Source organism: Phycodurus eques, unplaced genomic scaffold (assembly GCF_024500275.1).
Source record: "Phycodurus eques isolate BA_2022a unplaced genomic scaffold, UOR_Pequ_1.1 contig_248, whole genome shotgun sequence".
Lineage (NCBI taxonomy): Eukaryota > Metazoa > Chordata > Actinopteri > Syngnathiformes > Syngnathidae > Phycodurus > Phycodurus eques.
In genome coordinates, this window is record NW_026904245.1 from 35,193 (window position 1) to 56,016 (window position 20,824).

Consider the following 20,824-nt stretch of genomic DNA (forward strand, 5'->3'; position numbering starts at 1 on the left):
AATATGGACAGGTGCTATCCAGAGTTTGCGTCCCTTTGACTTTTCCTTTGTTGTTGTGGGGTTTGATGTGTGAAAATGTTTTAAATCCTTTTACCAGATATACGTTAAAGCCAATGATCATAAATCATATATCATAAATGAAATAAATGAAATCTCGGGTCAAATTATTTACTACAGCAGTATACTTCCAAATGAACAGTTAAACCATAGTGTTCATCTTCTGGTTGACCTTAGCCAACTCGGAGCACGGCTGAGGCGATGAAACAGGCAGGGCGCATCGAGAAACAGCCGAGGGCCCCGGCAGGCTCCCCGTGGTGCTAGCGGCTGTTGTGCCGTGGTCCTCCCTCAGCACCTTTGAAACGCTTCTCTAAATGACAACATAGTTACTGCTACTTCAGATGCTAATTCACTACAGGTGAAAATCAAACTTGTCTCCCAAACTGTTTTCAACATCAGTTTTACAATTATTTTTTTCACCTTTCATTTCTTTGATGCTTCTTTGCTATATATTCACAAAAACAAACAAATACAAATAGAAATATACAGTATTAGATGTAGAGGAATAAAACAAATCTGTTTAAATTTGGAAATAAAACATGAGAAACAACCTGATCTAAACTATCATATTTTAATGACTATGCATTAGAAATAATTGTATTATATAATGCTGAATGGCTGGTAATGTTCTTTAACTCATTCACTGCCAGCTTTCCCAGTTAACATGGTTATTTGACTTCTAAAGCCGTCAATGGCAGTGAATGTTTTTTAAACACTTGTAGTTTGGTGGTTACAATTGAACAAATCACAAAGAAAGGCACAAGAACAAGCTAATGACAGGCTGTCACATTCATGTATACTGCACATGAATATGCTGATGCAGTTGGCTGGGCTGGCTCGAGTGGGTCAAATACTTCCTGACATGACAAGCTTGAAACTGAATATATTTAAAATGACGTTCAACACCATTAGTACAGTAGCACAGGGATTCACTTGACAGGCTGAATGCCTCGCTCGATTAATTTCATGACAGGACAAGGGAAAGCTGATCATGCTGCTGCTGAAGTTATGGTTTCTCTTTAATGCAAAAAAAAAAAAACATAATAGAACCCACCATTTTGAGTAACGAGCAAAGTAACACATTACTTTCTTTGAGAAAGTAATTAGACTACAGTTACTACTTCTCACCAACAATAGTTACTTTTGCATCATTAATGTCTCTCGCGAAGTACTAATTTGTAGCTGGTGATTCTGGGACCTCGTCTCCTCACCTCACTCACCCATTGAATATAGAGCCTGGATAGCTCAATCGGTAAAGCATCAGCGTTCACTAAATATCACGCAGGTACTTTCACTTAAACACTTCAAAAAGCCCACCACATGTTCATCGATACTCCACACACTCTCACGTTGATCTTGGGTATCTCGGTCAGGAGAAATACCAGGCTTTTAATCTGATGTTCTGTCTGTCGAGTACCTGTTTAGTCACTCGCTTGTGCTTAATTGACACCTCGTAATCTGTTCAAGTAACACAATTCCTTGTAAATTGTTTACTAAATTTCACACAGGTACTTTCACTCAGACACTTGAACACTTAAAAAAAAACACCACTTGTTCATCGATGCACCACACGCTCTGATTTTGACCTTGGGTATCTCGGTCAGGAGAAATACCAGGCTTTTAATCTGATGTTCTGTCTGTCGAGTACCTGTTTAGTCACTCGCTTGTGCTTAATTGGCACCTCGTCTCCTCACCTCACTCCTTCATTGACTGTAGAATCTGGAGAGCTCAGTCGGTAAAGCATCAGACGTTTAATCTGAGGGTCCAGGGTTTAAGTCCCTGTTCCGGCGAGAAAATTCTTCTGAGGTTGTTAACTAAATATCACGCAGGTACTATCACTCGGATACTTGAACACTTCAAAACACCCACCACGTTCATCTATCCACCACGCACTCTCACTTTGACCTTGGGTATCTTGGTCAGTAGCATACCAGGCTTTTAATGTGATATGTCTTTCGAGTACCTTGTTGGACCTCGGGTGGCGCCCCTCTCGCCCTGCCTCTCATCCCAGGAATCAGCACCACCTCGGCCGCGCAATTCTTGTCAATCAGCCTTCGTCATCACCTGCATTGAAGCCTGCCAGATCCAAGACTCCATTGCCAGATTATTAACGTTCATCCGTGGTACAACGGCTCGCAATTTACGTTCATGATTATTTGCTAAAAACAATAAAGCTTATCTGTTTGAACATTACATGTCTTTGTAGTGTATTCAATTATATATAGATTGAACATGATTTGAAAATCATTGTATTCTGTTTTTTTTTTTTTTTTCTGTTTTTATTTATGTTTAACACAACATCCCAACTTCATTGGAATTGGGGTTATATTTCATAACAGGACAAGAGAAAGCTGAGAATGCTGCTGCAGAAGTTGTGGTTTCTCTTTAATGGTTGTGGTTTTAAGGACTGCCATAGAACAGTCCTTTATGATGTATTTCGAATGCCAACATTTTGTAATGAGATGATTACAAGAAAATTGTAGTTGAAGTAGTTCCTCCACGAACTACCTAACCACAAATGCATCCATGACTGTGTGTCATTAATTAAAAGTTGAATATATACATGTATATTGAACTGAATGCACAGTGATTTTTAATCACAGACGAGGCAAAGATAAACATAACATGTAGGTCAATGCAATAAAGCGAAATTATCTCCAACAATTAATAAATGGTATACAAAATGGAGTTTGAAAGAGACATGACGTCTACTATTCTTCTGAGGATAAAACATTACTGAGATCATCGTCATCTACTTCAATCTGCAGGGGGACAATATAACATTTTGAAGTACAAAAAGGGAACAAGGGTGTTTGGTCTCTGTTTTTAAATAAGCTCAGAGGTGTTCGACAGCAGAATTGGTGGAAGATCTCTCATCCTCTAGAAAGTCATCATCCAAGTTAACATCGCTGGTATCGATGTCGTCCACCTCCAAATTGTCAAGGTAAATTTCCAGCTCTTTCAGAACCTTCACAAACAGCTATAGCTTTTGGAACAGTTCATCCAGAGAAGCAAATACCACGGCCTCCCCCCCACCTCTACCTTGTCTTTTTCCGACTGTGAGAACTCAGGGATTTTCTCCCAAGTCTGTAGTAGGACAGTTTCAGGCACGAAAGGCAAGATTGTAGACTCTGCTGCAAGCTCAGGGACTGCTGACACAATGGGAGACTCTTCACATTACTCTGTCTGCAGAATGAGAAATTATGTTTCGAAAAACATTTGATCAAGATGTAATGAAAACTCTGACTAGAAAGGTGTCCTCGAGTGGGTGGATAACCCCTATAAACACCAAGAGCAGAAGACTGGAACATCTCTTGGGCCTGGTTTTCTTGAGCCTCCTCTAGAATATTTCTGTCTCCATTGAGCTGAAGGAAAACATGAGAGTTGCTTAAAGCACAACAACACGTTTCAAAATTAGGTACTTCTCGATGCTCTTTTGTTGTAGCAACTCACTGTGAGCAAGGGATCATCTTTGGCAGGCCTGGTGGTGCCTGAGCAACTTTCTCTGAGGTAAACCTCAGCTGCAGATGCCTTTTAGACCAGGAAAAATGTTTTCATACTGTATTGGGTCTGCCCAGGATGCAGCAGCCTACAGCGTAAAGAGATTGTGTTTGAAGAAACGATACAGTGGTGCCTTGAGATATGATTGACCCGGCTTACAATTTTTTGGAGATACGGCTGGTATTTTGCTTTGCGATACGAGCGCTGCATGGTGGCAATGAACTCAACTCATTTCACAATAAGCGGCATATGGCAAATAGTGAACAATTCATCAAAAAGAGGCTTCAAGTTGATTAATGCCACTCCCAGTTGAAGTTTAATGTCAAACTAAACTTGTATCAAAGAGTATTTGAAACAACCAAACTACTTGCCTCAAGAAACGCCATTGATATGCCAACAGTTAGCATCGATAGGCGCAGTTTTAGAACCTGTTAAGTGACGGATATTTGATCACAAGATCTAGACTGATTGGGATATATTCTTCATCCTCTATGAAAAATGACTAATCATACAGTATTTTACAGAGTCAGAGTAGTTATGTAACTTATCTTCGTTTGCGTCTGCATGACTCTATTGTACGAGTGAGGCACCAAAATAAAAATTATTTGCCAAAACTGAAAATTAGTAACCCAAGGCCGAAAAGCAGAACACAGAAAGAAATGAATATGCCCTCTTAAAATTATGTTAAGATCATCACCGAAAGACAGTTACTGCAGTATATTATGTAATAGGATAAAAATAATTGATAATAAATAATAAAAATGAGGAAAAATTGTGGTGGATGTCACTGGTTCTCAGGAGAGGACGTTCATTCAAGGATTGCTTGAGGTGTGTTCACAAACTTTGAATACGGTATGACTACGACTCACATCCTTTTCATTTTGTTGTAGGGCGACCGTAGGGCCAAATCGTTGGTCGTGGAATATTTCACACTACAAGAATTTTTGTGGGGTCCGTTCTGGGAAATCGGCTGCTATAGCTAATCGGGCCAATATCGGGGTTAAAATCATGTAGTCTGATGTAGCCATAAGAAGCAATGTACTAGTACGTATGCAGTGATTCATGCAGGAAGTTCACTGCAAACTAGTACGACGAGTGATTGGTTTGCGCAAGGAACGATGTACTACGCAGTGAACGTACTCATGAGTGATTTTAATAGCTTTCACTGTGGCAGCCGATTCTTCAAGCGGATGGCTAATGTTGAGTCAGTCAAGCACATGAAAACAAGCACACACACGGTGCGTGGGTTGGACGGTGTCTCCATAATCTTAACAGACTACACATAAAGTCATGAGAGAGACAGGAGACCGACATTGGAGTTAGATTCGCCAGTGCAAGGTAAACTGATGCGGCACTTTTTGCAAAAAGTCTGTAAGGTACAGTGGCAACAAATCTATATAAACACATGAAAAACCACGCGAAAGAAAACGCAGACCTCCGGAAATGGAGAGAGGAGGAGAGATATCCCCCCGGCCCCGCCCCGTGGCTCCACTGCCAGACCCCCAATGCAGGGGCAGAGGTCATTGGCGGAAGCTTTTCAGCATGGCAAAGAATATCCAGGTGTGGATAATACTTTACCATTAGTAATATTCATTTTCAAATTTAAACTGTATTTTAGTGAATTGACCCAAATAAAAAATATCAATTATGCTAAGACCTTTATGTATGTGTAATACCATGGAATTTATAGTACATTAAAATCTTATTTAAATGAATACATTTATTAGAATAGAAAAAAACGCGGCACGGTTAGAGTGTCTGCCTCACAGTTCTGAGGACCGGGGTTCAATCCCCGGCCCCGCCTGTGTACAGTTTACACGTTCATGAGTCGCGACCGAAGCGGGTGTTCAAGAGTTTTCTGAGAGAGTGATAGGTAGGTCATAATTTAGCCTTTTTGTTTTTGGAACTAAATAATCTCCCCGCCTTCCCAAGTTTACAATACATGACAACAACAACAACGCATAGTCCTTCGGTGAATGTGTTGAGTGAACGTGAGCCTCGAGGATGGATCGTTAAGTGAATAAGAAAACACTTGAATGACTATGTGAAAAAGAACTGAACGTGATCAAATGTTTTTGATGAACAGTTTTGAGTGAATCAGTATACTCAAACACTCATCACTATCAGTAACATAGTGCCATGCTTAATTACCACACAACTAGACCACCATTGAAAACACTGTCTTCTTTTGCATTAACCAATGATCAGGGGAGAGCGCGAACGCAGTCCCCCACTATCAGAAATTATGCAGTCGAGATTCCCGCATTTGGGGAATTCGCAGGGGTCAGCACAACTGGAGTGCAATGGCTGAGCCTCACCCTGGGTGAACCACCTTCTTGATCATGATGCCTCCCCTGCCAGGTAAGTATGAGTGTGACTCGGCGTGAACACGCAAGTCATTCACGCGCACGCTATGTCAAGCGACGGTGTCATCATGAGCATGTGAACAACCACACACACAACGGGCAAGCCGGAACATACGCTCGATGAAACGCTACTGTGTGCTAATTCATGAAGAAATATGCTTCTTATTTGAGAATTTCAGTTTAAATTGAGACAGTAAATTGATACCCATACTGCACAGCGGCATCGAGACACGATAAAATAGCTTGAAAGTGCGGTCATTCACACCAAAAACATATAAACCACCCATTCGGGGTATACCCTGAACTGGTTGCCAGCCAATCGCAGGGCACATATAAACAAACAACCATTTGCACTCACATTCACACCACCGTGCTGCCATGATTTTACTAATTAAAGAAAATCGAATGTAAACATAATTAGACGACTTGACGAAAATAATGCATTCGTCTCGTCGAATGTCACACACTGATAACACTTTCGGGTACAACAGTTTGATGTGCGTCTCAAAACGCTACTGCCACCTACTGTGACCTATTGCGCATGACAACCTTGGCGAACACTCAAGCAGGCTCGCGTGGTCTTAACAGTGGTTGTCAACTGTCAATGTTGTAAAGTTGCGACCCACTTTCATATAAATTGAGAATAATAAATTATTTTGTTTAAAAATAGCCTCTGAAAACATTTACAGTATATTATATTTGTAAATGCCGTTTCAGATGAGTTTGCTGTACCACCAAAGTCATATTGCTTGCCATGACATCCACCAGCCAGGCCGGGCTGCACTGCAGTTGTTTACAGAGGAAACTAGCGGCGAGACAACAAGGAAGCAACATTTCTTGTCACTTTTCAACTATGCTCCACATGGGAAACTAATACGCCTCTGTACTGCACCCAAAATGCAAATAACAATACAACATACTGTATAGTCTACAAACTTGCTTACCATCCTGTACATTATGTAAATTCAAAGCATATGACTGAGTGATACACACTTGCTTTAACCATTTTGTGGAGATACTGCAACACCATAACAATGCGTGGACTGGACAGATCAAACACATATTCCATCACTCAGTTACAAAAATCAATTTAATATATGGTCCCCAGAAAGAGGACGTATCAGATACTAAACTGATAAGAACAGATATTACACTTGATCTTAGCCAAAAGACAGAGAAGCAATGTCAACATAGCGCGAGAAGAGACGAGCTCATTCTCCAGCCTACAAGCCAAAGTTATGGTGGCACATATCGACATGAAAATCACAGATGAGTCACATATGGACACGCCAAACAACAATTATGAAACGAATGTCAACTGTGTTGTTTTTCAACGTTTATATCGAAATAATGTTGTCAGATGCCCGTGTGCCTTGGCCACGTCGATCCAATAGAATGCGGAGATTAACGCATATCTTTAGCCATGTATTAAGTCTTAAACAACCAAAGAAATAATGAGTTATTTGTAATAAGGGTTAATGTGGGTTTATGGTTTGCCATTCTCCAAACGTGTGTTGACAAACACATTACACAAGCTGCCATAGTGGTACATCTCAATAAATTATAATAGTGTGAAAAGCTTAATTTAGTGAAGTAATTCAATTCAAAAAGTGAAACTCATATTATAGAGATGCACCACACACACTGAAATATTTCTTTTTTTTTTTTTTATACATGAATAATTTGAGGATTGTAGCTTAAAGCTAATGATAGCTCCAAATTCACCACCTCTACTGGTCACTCCAAGAGCGAACCTCAACATCTTCATTTCCGCCACCTCCAGCTCTGCTTCCTGTTGTCTCTTCAGTGCCACTGTCTCTAATCCGTACATCATGGCTGGCCTCACTACTGTTTTATAAACTTTGCCCTTCATCCTAGCAGAGACTCTTCTGTCACATAACACACCTGACACCTTCCTCCACCCGTTCCAACCTGCTTTGACCCGTTTCTTCACTTCCTGACCACACTCACCATTGCTCTGGACGGTTGACCCCAAGTATTTAAAGTCCTCCACCCTTGCTATCGCTTCTCCCTGTAGCCTCATTCTTCCCCCACCAGCCCTCTCATTCATGCACATATATTCTGTTTTACTTCGGCTAATCTTCATTCCTCTTCTTTCCAGTGCATGCCTCCATCTCTCTAACTGTTCCTCCAGCTGCTCCCTGCTTTCACTGCAGATCACAATGTCATCTGCAAACATCATGGTCCACGGGGATTCCAGTCTAACCTCATCTGTCAGCCTATCCATCACCACTGCAAAAAGGAAGGGGCTCAGGGCTGATCCCTGATGCAGTCCCACGTCCACCTTAAATTCTTCTGTCACACCTACAGCACACCTCACCGCTGTTCTGCTGCCCTCGTACATGTCCTGTATTATTCTAACATACTTCTCTGCCACTCCAGACTTCCGCATGCAGTACCACAGTTCTTCTCTGGGTACTCTGTCATAGGCTTTCTCTAGATCTACAAAGACACAATGTAGCTCCTTCTGACCTTCTCTGTACTTTTCCATCAACATCCTCAAGGCAAATAATGCATCTGTGGTACTCTTTCTAGGCATGAAACCATACTGTTGCTCGCAAATACTCACTTCTGTCCTGAGTCTATCCTCCACTACTCTTTCCCATAACTTCATTGTGTGGCTCATCAACTTTATTCCTCTATAGTTGCCACAGCTCTGCACATCACCTTTGTTCTTAAAAATGGGCACCAGTACACTTTTCCTCCATTCCTCAGGCATCTTCTCACGCACTAGAATTCTATTGAACAAGCTGGTCAAAAACTTCACAGCCACCTCTCCTAGATGCTTCCATACCTCCACAGGAATGTCATCAGGACCAACTGCCTTTCCATTTTTTCATCCTCTTTAATGCCTTTCTAACTTCCCCCTTACTAATCATTGCCACTTCCTGGTCCACCACACTTACCTCTTCTACTCTCCCTTCTCTATCATTTTCCTCATTCATCAACTCCTCGAAGTATTCTTTCCATCTAGCAAGCACACTGCTGGCACCAGTCAACATATTTCCATCTCTATCCTTAATCACCCTAACCTGCTGCACATCCTTCCCATCTCTGTCCCTCTGTCTGGCCAGCCTGTATAGATCCTTTTCTCCTTCTTTAGTGTCCAACCTGCCATACATGTCATCATATGCCTCTTGTTTTGCCTTTGCCACCTCTACCTTTGCCCTGTGTCGCATCTCAATGTATTCCTTTCGCCTCTCCTCGGTCCTCTCAGTGTCCCACTTCTTCTTAGCTAACCTCTTTCCTTGTATGATTTCCTGTACTGTGAGGTTCCACCACCAAGTCTCCTTCTCTCCTTTCCTGCCAGAAGATACACCAAGTACTCTCCTGCCTGCTTCTCTGATCACCTTGGCTGCAGTGGTCCAGTCTTCTGGAAGCTCCTGCCGTCCACCGAGACCCTGTATCACCTCTTCCCGAAAAGCTGCACAACACTCGTCCTGTCTCAGCTTCCACCACATGGTTCTCTTCTCTGCCTTTGTCTTCCTAATTTTCCTCCCCACCACCAGAGTCATCTTACACACCACCATCCTATGCTGTCTAGCCACACTCTCCCCTACCACTACCTTACAGTTGGTAACCTCTTTCAGATTACATCGTCTGCACAAGATGTAATCCACCTGTGTGCTTCTACCTCCGCTCTTATAGGTCACCCTATGTTCGTGCCTCTTCTGGAAAAAAGTGTTCACTACAGCCATTTGCATCCTTGTTGGATTCTAGAATATAATGTAACAAATTTTAATGTAGAATTTAGGCAGGAATTTGCCCTCTGAAAAGTAAGTGTTTAAAGAATCTCTATGTATGAGTACTGAAATCAATTGAGTTTTCTATTTTTTTTTAGATTTACCTGTATATGATTACTATCATTACCAGTTACACAGACAGAGTACGTTGAAACAATATTTTATTATTTCATGTCGACACAATATTTGATCAAACATTTCTTTTGCCATTCATAAGTCATTTCGAAGAGCCACAACAAACGCCATCTTGCAATGCATCACACAATACGTAGTCGAAGATACAGTTGCCTGTGATTATACACATGGCCAGCAGGTGGTTTCGTGTCCACATGAAGCATCAAGAAATGGACCATGACTCAAACCAATGACCGAAGTGTTACGATTTTATGAAGCTTCGTCTTGTCATTACTAACTGCTTCTACGACTCAGAACAAACCCATGTATGCTAGAAATTACATCATAATGCAGTACCATAGCATCATATGATGCACACTCCATCTTTTACAATGAGCAACATCCTCATTATTTTCAACCAACGATCAGGAGAGATCGCGAACGCATTCCCCCACTACCAGAAATTATGCAGTCGAGGTTCCCACATTTGGGGAATTCGCAGAGATCAGCACAACCGGAGTGCAATGGCTGAGCCTCACCCTGGGTGAACCACCTTCTTGATCATGGTGTCTCACCTGCCAGGTATGAGCTGGATACGGCACGAGTACGCAAGTCATTCACGCGCACATTATGTCAAGCGACAGTGTCATCATGAGCATGTGAAAAACCAGACACATAACGGGCAAGCCAGAACATACGCGAGATGAAACGCTACTGTGTGCTAATACATGAGCAAATATGCTTCCTTTTTGAGAATTTCAGTTTAAATTTAACTTTTAAACTTCACTAAAAAAAAATGACTCATTGGATGAACACAAATATATTTTGGACAGGTTTTCCATGAATTTTATTTGTGTAACGCCAACTCAAATTTAGTAGTTCCGTGTAATGTGATATAATTGAGTCAGCCAAACCCATTTTCATCAAATACAGACAAAGTAAAATAAGTACACTCAATGGCCGAAATTGATTCGTCGCTCAAATGACTATAAAATACTCCTATAAATGACTTTTTGCGCTTACCCCATGTGGCCGCGATGGCTGAGTGGTTAAGGCGTTGGACTTGAAATCCAATGGGATCTTCCCACGCAGGTTCGAACCCTGCTCGCAGCGAGTCTTGTTTATGTGCAAAATAGCTCAATAGTTTGTGTCACTGACAGAAGTTCTGGTGACTTGAGTTCGGTTCTTCCTTGAGCCTGGAGGTTGGGGTTCGAAGGCGAGCGGGTGGTGACTGGGCCAGGCACAGCCCGGGAGGGTCCCCCTTCCCATGGGCTCACCACCTGTGGGAGGGGCCATAGGGGTTGGGTGCAGTGCAAGCTGGGCGGTGGCCGAAGGCAGGGACTTTGGTGATCCGTTCCCCAGCTACAGAAGCTGTCTCAAGGGATGTGGAATGTCACCTTTCGGGCAGGGAAGGACCCCGAGCTGGTGTTAGAGGTCGAGAAGTTCCGACTCGATATAGTCGGACTTGCCTCCACGCACAGCTTGGGCTCTCGTACCAGTCCTCTCTTCCACTCTGGAGTTGCCCACGGTGAGAGGCGCCGAGCAGGTGTGGTTTATTGCCCTCTGGCTCGGCCCCTGTCTGTTGGGGTTCACCCCGGTGGACGAGAGGGTAGCCTCCCTCCGCCTTCGGGTGGGGGGATGGGTCCTGACTGTTGTTTGTGCCTATGCACCAAACAGCAGTTCTGAGTACCCACCCTTTTTGGAGTCCTTGGAGGGGGTGCTGGAGAGCGCTCCCGCTGGGGACTCCATCGTTCTGCTGGGGGACTTCAATGCTCACGTGGGCAATGACAGTGAGACCTGGAAGGGCGTGATTGGGAGGAACGGCACCCGCGATAAGAACCCGAGCGGTGTTCTTTTATTGGACTTCTGTGCTCATCACGGATTGCCAATAACGAACACCATGTTCAAGTATAAGGGTGTCCCACACGTGCACTTGGCACCAGGACACCCTAGGTCACAGTTCGATGATCGAATTTGTGGTCGTGTCATCTGACTTGCGCCGCATGTCTTGGACATTACATGACGCTTGTATGTGACGGGTGAAGAGAAGGGCGGAGCTGTCAACTGATCACCACCTGGAGGTGAGTTGGCTCCGATGGATGGTGGGAGAAGATGCCGGTGCGACGTGGCAGGCCCAAAGGTATTGTGAGGGTCTGTTGGGAACGTCTGGCAGAATCCCCTGTCAGAAGAAGTTTCAACTCCCACCTCCGACAGAGCTGTGGCCGTAAGGTGGTCGGTGCCTGTCGTGGCGGCAATCCCCGAACCCATTGGTGAACACCAACAGTGAGGGATGCCGTCAAGCTGAAGAAGGAGTCCTATCGGGCCTTTTTGGCCTGTGGGACTCCTGAGGCAGCTGATGGGTACCGGCTGGCCAAGCGGAATCAGAATCATCTTTATTTGTCACGACCCACGACCCTAGTGAGGAGAAGCGGCTCAGAAAATGGATGGATGGATGGATAGTTGGAGCCGCTCTTGTACGACAACAGACAGTCAATTGACAGAGAACACTTTTGAGACATAAAGACATTGACAAAAAAACAGTTACTGAGCAAAAAAGGGTTAATAGTTATCTGGTAATGCCGGTACATTTTTTATTTTTTTTGGACAATTGTGCAAAAGATGCAGAGTCCTCTAGCACTTAGAGCAGTTGGAATGACTAATATTGCAATAGTCCGGTGCAATGACCATTGTGCAAAGGGCGCAGAGACTTCAAGCTTTGGTGGTTGCTGAAGCAAAAACTCAGGCATGAGAGGAGTTCGGTGAGGCCATGGAGAAGGACTTTCGGACGGCTTCGAGGAAATTCCGGTCCACCATCCGGCATCTCAGGAGGGGGAAGCATTGCACCATCAACACTGTGTATAGTGGAGATGGGGCGTTGCTGACCTCGACTTGGGACGTTGTGAGCCGGTGAGGAGAATACTTCGAAGACCTCCTCAACTCCACCAACACGCCTTCCCATGAGGGAGCAGAGTCTGGGTTCTCTGAGGCGGGCTCTCCTATCTCTGGGGTTGAGGTCACGGAGATGGTTAAAAAGCACCGCGGTAGCAAGTCCCCGGGGGTGGATGGGATTCGCCTGGAGTTCCTCAAGGCTCTGGATGTTGTAGGGCTGTCCTGGTTGACACGCCTCTGCAACATTGCGTGGACATCGGAGACAGTGCCTCTGGATTGGCAGACTAGGGTGGTGGTTCCCCTTTTTAAGAAGGGGGACCGGAGGGTGTGTTCCAACTACAGGGGGATCCCACTCCTCAGCCTCCCTGGTAAGGTCTATTCAGGGGTGCTGTATCGTGGAGATGGGGCGTTGCTGACCTCGACTTGGGACGTTGTGAGCCGGTGGGGAGAATACTTCGAAGACCTCCTCAACTCCACCGACACGCCTTCCCATGAGGGAGCAGAGTCTGGGTTCTCTGAGGCGGGCTCTCCTATCTCTGGGGTTGAGGTCACGGAGGTGGTTAAAAAGCACCGCGGTGGCAAGTCCCCGGGGGTGGATGAGATTCGCCTGGAGTTCCTCAAGGCTCTGGATGTTGTAGGGCTGTCCTGGTTGACACGCCTCTGCAACATTGCGTGGACATCGGGGACATTGCCTCTGGATTGGCAGAGTGGGGTGGTGGTCCCCCTTTTTAAGAAGGGGGACCGGAGGGTGTGTTCCAACTACAGGGGGATCCCACTCCTCAGCCTCCCTGGTAAGGTCTATTCAGGGGTGCTGGAGAGGAGGGTCCGTCGGGAAGTTGAATCTCAGATTCAGGAGGAGCAGTGTGGTTTTCGTCCTGGCCGTGGTACAGTGGACCAGCTCTACACCCTTGGCAGGGTCCTCGAGGGTGCATGGGAGTTCGCCCAACCAGTCTACATGTGTTTTGTGGACTTGGAGAAGGCGTTAGACCGTGTCCCTTGGGGGAGTCCTGTGGCGGGTGCTGATACGGGCTGTTCTGTCCCTGTACGACCGCAGTCAGAGTTTGTTCCGCATATCCGGCAGTAAGTTTCCGGTGAGGGTTGGACTCAGCCAAGGCTGCCCTTTGTCACCGATTCTGTTCATAACTTTTATGGACAGAATTTCTAGGCGCAGCCGAGGCGTAGAGGGGATCTGGTTTTGTGGCCTTAGTATTGCATCTCTGCTTTTTGCAGATGATGTGGTTCTGTTGGCTTCATCAAGCCGTGACCTCCAACTCTCACTGGAGCAGTTCGCAGCCGAGTGTGAAGCGGCTGGGATGAGAATCAGCACCTCCAAACCTAAGACCATAGTCTTCAGTCAGAAAAGGGTGGCGGGCCCTCTCCAGGTCGGGGATGAGATCCTGCCCCATGTGGAGGAGGTCAAGTATCTTGTTCATGAGTGAGGGAAGAATGGAACGGGAGATCGACAGGCGGATCGGTGCAGCGTCTGCAGTGATGCGGACTTTGTATCGATCCGTTGTGGTAAAGAAGGAGCCAAGCCGAAAGGCAAAGCTCTCGATTTACCGGTCGATCTACGTTCCTACCCTCACCTATGGTCACGAGCTGTGGGTCGTGATCGAAAGAACAAGATCCCAGATACAAGCGGCCAAAATGAGTTTCCTCCGCAGGGTGTCCGGGCTCTCCCTAAGAGATAGGGTGAGAAGCTCGGTCATCCGGGAAGATCTCAGAGTAGAGCTGCTGCTCCTTCACATCGAGAGGAGCCAGATAAGGTGGCTGGGGCATCTGATTCAGATGCCTCCCGGACGCCTCCCTGGTGAGGTGTTCCGGGCACGTCCCACTAGGAGGAGACCCCGGGGACGACCCAGGACACGCTGGAGAGACTACATCCTTCGACTGGCCTGGGAACGCCTCGGGATCCCCCCGGAAGAGATGGATGAAGTGGCTGGGGAGAGGGAAGTCTGGGCGTCCCTGCTAAAGCTACTGCCCCCGCGACCCGACCTCGGACAAGCGGTAGAAAATGGATGGATGGATGGACATGGTTAACAGAAAGTAGCTGGAGTACCATTTTAAATGAGGCAACACCAGCAAATTTTAATTTGATGAACAAGTGTCGAAGAGGGAAAAAAGGCAATGGTATTGCTGTTATTTTTAAGTCATTACTTCAGTGAAAATAAATTATACTGGGTGATTTTAGCTCTTTTGAATATCTATGTATTTTAAAGTTGTCCCAAAGGTGATTTTTTTAAAAGTAATTTATCGGTCTCCAAGATCCGTCCATTTTCTGACCCGCTTCTCCTCACTTGAGTCGCAGGCGTGCTGGAGCCTATCCCAGCTATCATCGGGCAGGAGGCGGGGTACACCCTGAACTGGTTGCCAGCCAATCACAGGGCACAAACAAACAAACAACCAACCATTCGCACTCACAGTCGCACCTACGGGCAATTTAGAGTCTTCAATTAATGCATGTTTTTGCGATGTGGAAGGAGTGCCCGGAGAAAAGGTATGGGGAGAACATCCAAACTCCACACAGGCGGGGCCGGGGATTGAACCCAGGTCCTCAGAACTGTGAGGCTGACGCTCTAACCAGTCGGCCACCGTGCCGCCTGGTCTCCAAGATACAATAGAAAATTAATGAATACTGACTCGGTAAAGGTGTCAATTATGGTCTTGTTGGACCTCAGTGCAGCGCTTGATACGGTAGATCATAATATACGACTGAACAGGTTGGAAACGCGGGTAGGATTAAATGGAACAGTCCTTAAATGGTGCAGGTCCTACTTGGAGGAAATTAGTTATTTTGTAACCATTGGAAGTGTTCAATCTCATCGAATGGCAATGACCTATGGGGTCCCTCAAGGGTCAGTTCTTGGCCCCCTTCTGTTCAGCCTGTATATGCTACCCTTTAACTTTAATCTTGACTCTCAAAGATATGCAGATGACACACAGTTATATCTAGCAGTGTCTCCAGATGACTACAATTCAATTGAGGTGTTGTGTCACTGTCTAAAACAGATAAATACCTGGATGAGCCAAATTTGAGCCAGAAGTAACGTCAGCACCAAGTGTGAATGTTTTTAAGTTCAGGTTCAAAACTCTTCTTCTGTCTCATGCTTTTTAGAGCATTTCCACTTTTAAATGATATTTCTTGCACTGTAAGCTGTTTTAATTGGTGGCAAACTGGTTGGCACATCTGCCTCACAGTTCTGAGGACCGGGGTTCAAATCCTGACCCCGCCTGTGAGGAGTTTGCTTGTTCTCCCCGTGCCTGGATGGGTTTTCTCCAGGCACTCCGGTTTCCTCCCACATCCCAAAAACATGCGCGGTAGGTTGATTGGAGACGCTAAATTGCCCATAGGTGTGAATCTGAGTGCGAATGGTTGTTTGTTTGTATGTGCCCTGTGATTGGCTGATGACCGGTTCAGGGAGTACCCCGCCTCCTGCCCGAAGATAGCTGGGCTAGGCTCCAGCAGCCCGCGACCCTAGTGAGGATAAGCGGTGAAGAAAATGGATGGATGGATGTTTTTAATGTTTATAAGATGTTTTTTATTTATTTTTAAATGCTTTTAATCATGTAAAGCAGTCGTCCCCAACCACTGGTCAGCGGACCAGTACCGGGCCGTGAGGCATTTGTTACCGGGCCGCACTAGCAGCATTTGACACGTTGAGACTCGAACGCTTCTGTTTCCGGTCCGAGCGGGCTGGCTAACGGCGGGAGAGCTCAAAGAACGAAATCAGTTCATAAACTACTTCAGTTCATTACGTTTACTGAGAAGATTTGTTCTTTTGAACGAAACGTTCATGAACGAAACAACACTATATCACTATAAAATACGGGTTTATCGCAACAGTTAACTGTCATGCACCAAGTCTGCTCTGATACAGATACAGTCGTACGTTGCTGCTCGACACAGGCAGAACTACTTTTACGGAGTTAAAAGTCTACTCTCATTGAGGAGCTACGGAACTGCAGTCTTGTCTGGCTGCCTACAATAACTCCGACTCCCACTGCTGCATTGCACCCACAGTGGACGCACCACGAACGGCGTGTGTGTCTGTGTGTGTGTTGTGTGTAAAATATGTTCTAAAAAGACTTTGGTTTGGCTTGTACTGCAAGACTGTATTTTAAGCTGATGGATACCATTGTTATTGTTGTCGTTGCGGAAACGGATGCGCTATGCGCTCAGAATTACAGCATAAAATTTAAGGTAATTTAACAGGGAATACATCCGCACTTAAATGACCCCTTTCACTGTGGTGTTTTTATGTGTGTTGCATTGTATTTCAACAACTTTAACAGTTAAGTCAAATATATACGGAAGCGTATTGCATTCACTTGGATAAAAAAAAAAAAAAAAAAAAAAATCCTGTTTTTTCTGAGCTTTGTTTTTCTGACTATTTTTTTCTGTTTTTCTGACTAATTTTTTTTCACCTGTTTTTCTGACTATTTTTTTTTCTGTTTTTCGGACTAATTTTTTCCACCTGTTTTTTTGACTTTTTTCCCCCCTGTTTTTCGGACTAATTTTTTCCACCGTTTTTCTGACTATTTTTTTTCTGTTTTTCGGACAAATTTTTTTCTGAGTTATCGGGACACATCAAACTCACGCGAGAACCTGCAAACTGCAAGTGACTCTTTGCGGACTCACTCATGGCGGATTACTGCTCGCACACCTTCAACCTGCCCATACGCGTTTACATTACCGCTTCAATTAAGGTAAGTCACATAATGAGTAACACACATTGTATAATACTCTAAATAGTTTAGTTTTAGACTCCATACTATTCTTCTAATGTAAGCCAATATTTACTATATGGTTTTATGTAGCAAGTAAGTAATAGACGAAGTCGAACATCTCCTTGGCGTGATTTCAATAAGGTAACAGTTACAAGATGTTTAGCTGATGCTGCATTGCTGATTGCTGCATGCATTGCTCGTCCTTGACTTGACAATGTGCTTTTCATCATAACGTTAGTATACAATAGCATTATGCTTCCGTAAGTAGAACGAGACATTCGTTGTAACGTTAGTTTATATACCAAGTATACACTAACACTACAGAGGCATAGTAACAGTGTTAATTGTTTAACATGGGGCACGTAATGTATGTAATGTATGTAAACAACACAGAACGTTGCCAGTAGACTATTGAAATACTGTTAACAACAACAACAAAACTGATAAAAGCCCACATTGAGTTGCTGAGTTTAGTCTTCTGCACTATTAGAGTGCCGTAATGTTATTATTTTTGAATAACCACTCAAGGCTTTCACTACACAAGGACACAACACAAATCAGTTTTGGTGGTGATTTGAGTAAGCACATTCAAATGTTTGATGACAGGTTGAGTTTCAAATGATTACACATGTAGATGATGCCCCTTTCCAACATTTTTTCATTGCCAGCATTACAATGGCTACATCCGCAACCCCTGGCCTCCCACAAGATGATGATGGTCTGTGGGAATTTCTACGCAACAGAGGTGTTCATGAGGAGAGTATTCAGAAAATTAAACAAAATCATGTAAGTCACAGGAAATTTGTTCCTGCTGGTATATATTAATTTTTTAAATTATTTTCTCAACTATGTTTTACATTCAAATAAATTTATGATTATACTTTTACCTATACATTTTAGACCAGGGGTGTCAAACATTCAGCCCGCAGGCCAAAACTTGACCGCTGGGGGGCTACAATTGGGCCCGCAGCGTGAATTTTAAAATGAAAAGATACAGAAGACATTGTGGCGGTGGGGACTATGTATAATTTTGAGAATTATTATGCTCATCTAAAAAAAGGAGTAGTAATAATTCCTAGCTCTTCAGTAGTTGATTTATCTTAAAACTGAAATACTATACTGTATTTTTCAGTTCCAAATACCTGTGACTTATATTTGCAAAATATTTTTTTTAAACTTGCAAAAAAAGGTGAACCTCTGCAAATTGTTGTAGACTTGACTCTTTATCTGGAGTGAACAAGATGTTTCACATGGAGGGTCATCAGGTTCTCTAAGATATGGTCTGAGCATTCTCTATTAGAAACTTAGCTGTAAACGTAAATGTCTGATGTTAAATAAGCGCATTCACATTATTGCCAGCTTCCAAATCTGTTTTTATTGTCTTACACTGTCCATTGTGTTATCATCTGCATTAGGCATTTGTAATGTGTTGTCTGAGAATTAAACACAGAAGTAAATAGTCTTGGAGATAATAGTTTGTTTCATCATGTCTAATGTTTTCTTTTTTTTTAAATATAGATTGACAGCTCGATAATTGGAGAAATAGATGATGCTGCTTTGGCCTCTTACATTCCAGCCTATGGTGATAGGATTGCTACAAGGCGTTTCTCAGTGGAAAAACAGAGAAGAGGTGGAGATGATACAAAAAGACTTTCCTTATTCCAAAAACTTAGTAAGAAAATGGGCACAATGGGTAACAAAGCCTGTGATCATGGTTTTGAGGGAGAGAGAGAGAATACAGTGAAACCAACAAATGTGTACCTAAAAAATAATAAGCGAGCCTGGAAGACAACCAGAAAAATAGAATTAGGTTGGATACATGACAACAAACAAGTCAGAAAACGCAGCGGTGGAGGAACCAGAGTTCTGGATATTAACAAGAATGCCACTAAAACTGAGATCCTTTCTCAAGCAAAACAACTGTTTTTCCCGAATGAGACGTCAACAATGGGAAAGTGGGAAGAGTTCAGTCATGACATCGTTAACTTTCAGGAAGCACAAGTTGATGAAGACGTAAGTGTTCGGGAGTGTTATGACACACACAAATTAGCTTTGTTAAGACTTTATTTATTCACAAAGACCCTTGCCGGTGGAGAAGACCAAGAGGAAGGAGCTGACATACCGACAGATGAGCAACATGAAAACTCAACAGAATGTGGAGAAAAGAAACAAACAACGGAAAAGGTGGAGCAGCTGACGTGGAAAAGACATAGCAGTGAAATAAGTCAAATACACACAACGGAAGATGATGAGTTAAGCACTGCAGCTGTTCAGATTATTGATCTTACGTCTTTGTGTAATACATTAGAGGTCAGTTTTGGTCCTTTGACCGGGGGGCAATTTTTAGGTGATCTTAATGATACACTCATATATGATCCAAACCTTGCAATAGAAGACGAACAACTTAACATCCCCACTTACACCTCAACTCCCAATGATGCCGAGAGAGTTTTTGGTAGACCACCAAGTCCTGCCTTTGAACTTTTACATATGAATGTGAAACTTCACCGAGTAACTCTCTCAGATGAACTTATTACCCAATTCAATTCAAGGATGAAGCAGTGATGACAAACTCTGTGAAATACAGCTTTATTGATGAAATGGGGGCAGATGTTGATGGTGTGTCTAGGGATGTATACGCTGCCTTCTGGACAGAATTCCTAGACTGTGCAGCAGAAGGTCCAGATGTGAGGGTGCCATCACTCTCCCCGAAATGGCAAGAGGAAGAATAGAAATCTGTTGGCAGCATATTGGCCAAGGGACTGAACGACCATGGGTATTTTCCATTTCGGCTGGCACAAGCCTTTACGGCAGCTATCATATTTGGTGAACACTCCGTTTCATCTGATTTACTGTTCGACTCCCTGATGTTGTATCTTAGTCAATCTGAGCGTCATCTTTTGTCCACTGATTTGCAAGAAGCTGTTATCGGCGATGATTAGGAAGAGTTTCTTGATCTTATGGATCGCATGGGAGTAAGAACAATACCAACACAAGATAACTTGAGAGCTGTGCTTATCCAGGTTGCCCACAAGCAAATCATCCAGCATCCAAAATATGCATTGGATAATATTGCGGAGGTTGCAGGACCAACACTCAGGAAGGTTTTCCCTCATGTAGAGGATATGAAGAAGCTGTATGAGGACAGTAAACTGACAACACGAAAGGTGATTAAAATGATAACAGCTTTTCCTGCTACTTCAGCAGAGAACCAAAGTTTGCGATTTTTACATCAGTACATAAGGGGATTGGATGAAATAAGTCTCCGGAAGCTGATGAGATTTCTGACTGGGTTGGATGTTATCTGTGTAAAAGAAATTCAAATCACTTTCACCTCTTTGGAAGGGCTAGCACGGCGGCCAATTGCCCATACCCAACAGTGGAGCTGCCATCAACTTACAGTAG

At 43.9% G+C, this 20,824-nt stretch overlaps 4 non-coding genes across 4 annotated transcripts; 1 reads left to right on the forward strand and 3 right to left on the reverse strand.

The window, feature by feature from the left end:
• Positions 1–5,763: 5,763 nt before the first annotated feature.
• LOC133398658 (U1 spliceosomal RNA) lies at positions 5,764–5,927 on the reverse strand. The gene has a single exon (XR_009767967.1). It is a non-coding gene; the product is annotated as a U1 spliceosomal RNA (small nuclear RNA).
• Positions 5,928–6,917: 990 nt separating this feature from the next.
• Positions 6,918–7,108, reverse strand: LOC133398662 (U2 spliceosomal RNA). The gene has a single exon (XR_009767970.1). It is a non-coding gene; the product is annotated as a U2 spliceosomal RNA (small nuclear RNA).
• Positions 7,109–10,228: 3,120 nt separating this feature from the next.
• Positions 10,229–10,392, reverse strand: LOC133398660 (U1 spliceosomal RNA). The gene has a single exon (XR_009767968.1). It is a non-coding gene; the product is annotated as a U1 spliceosomal RNA (small nuclear RNA).
• Positions 10,393–10,833: 441 nt separating this feature from the next.
• On the forward strand, positions 10,834–10,915 carry trnas-uga (transfer RNA serine (anticodon UGA)). Its single transcript has one exon. It is a non-coding gene; the product is annotated as a tRNA-Ser (tRNA).
• Positions 10,916–20,824: the final 9,909 nt, after the last annotated feature.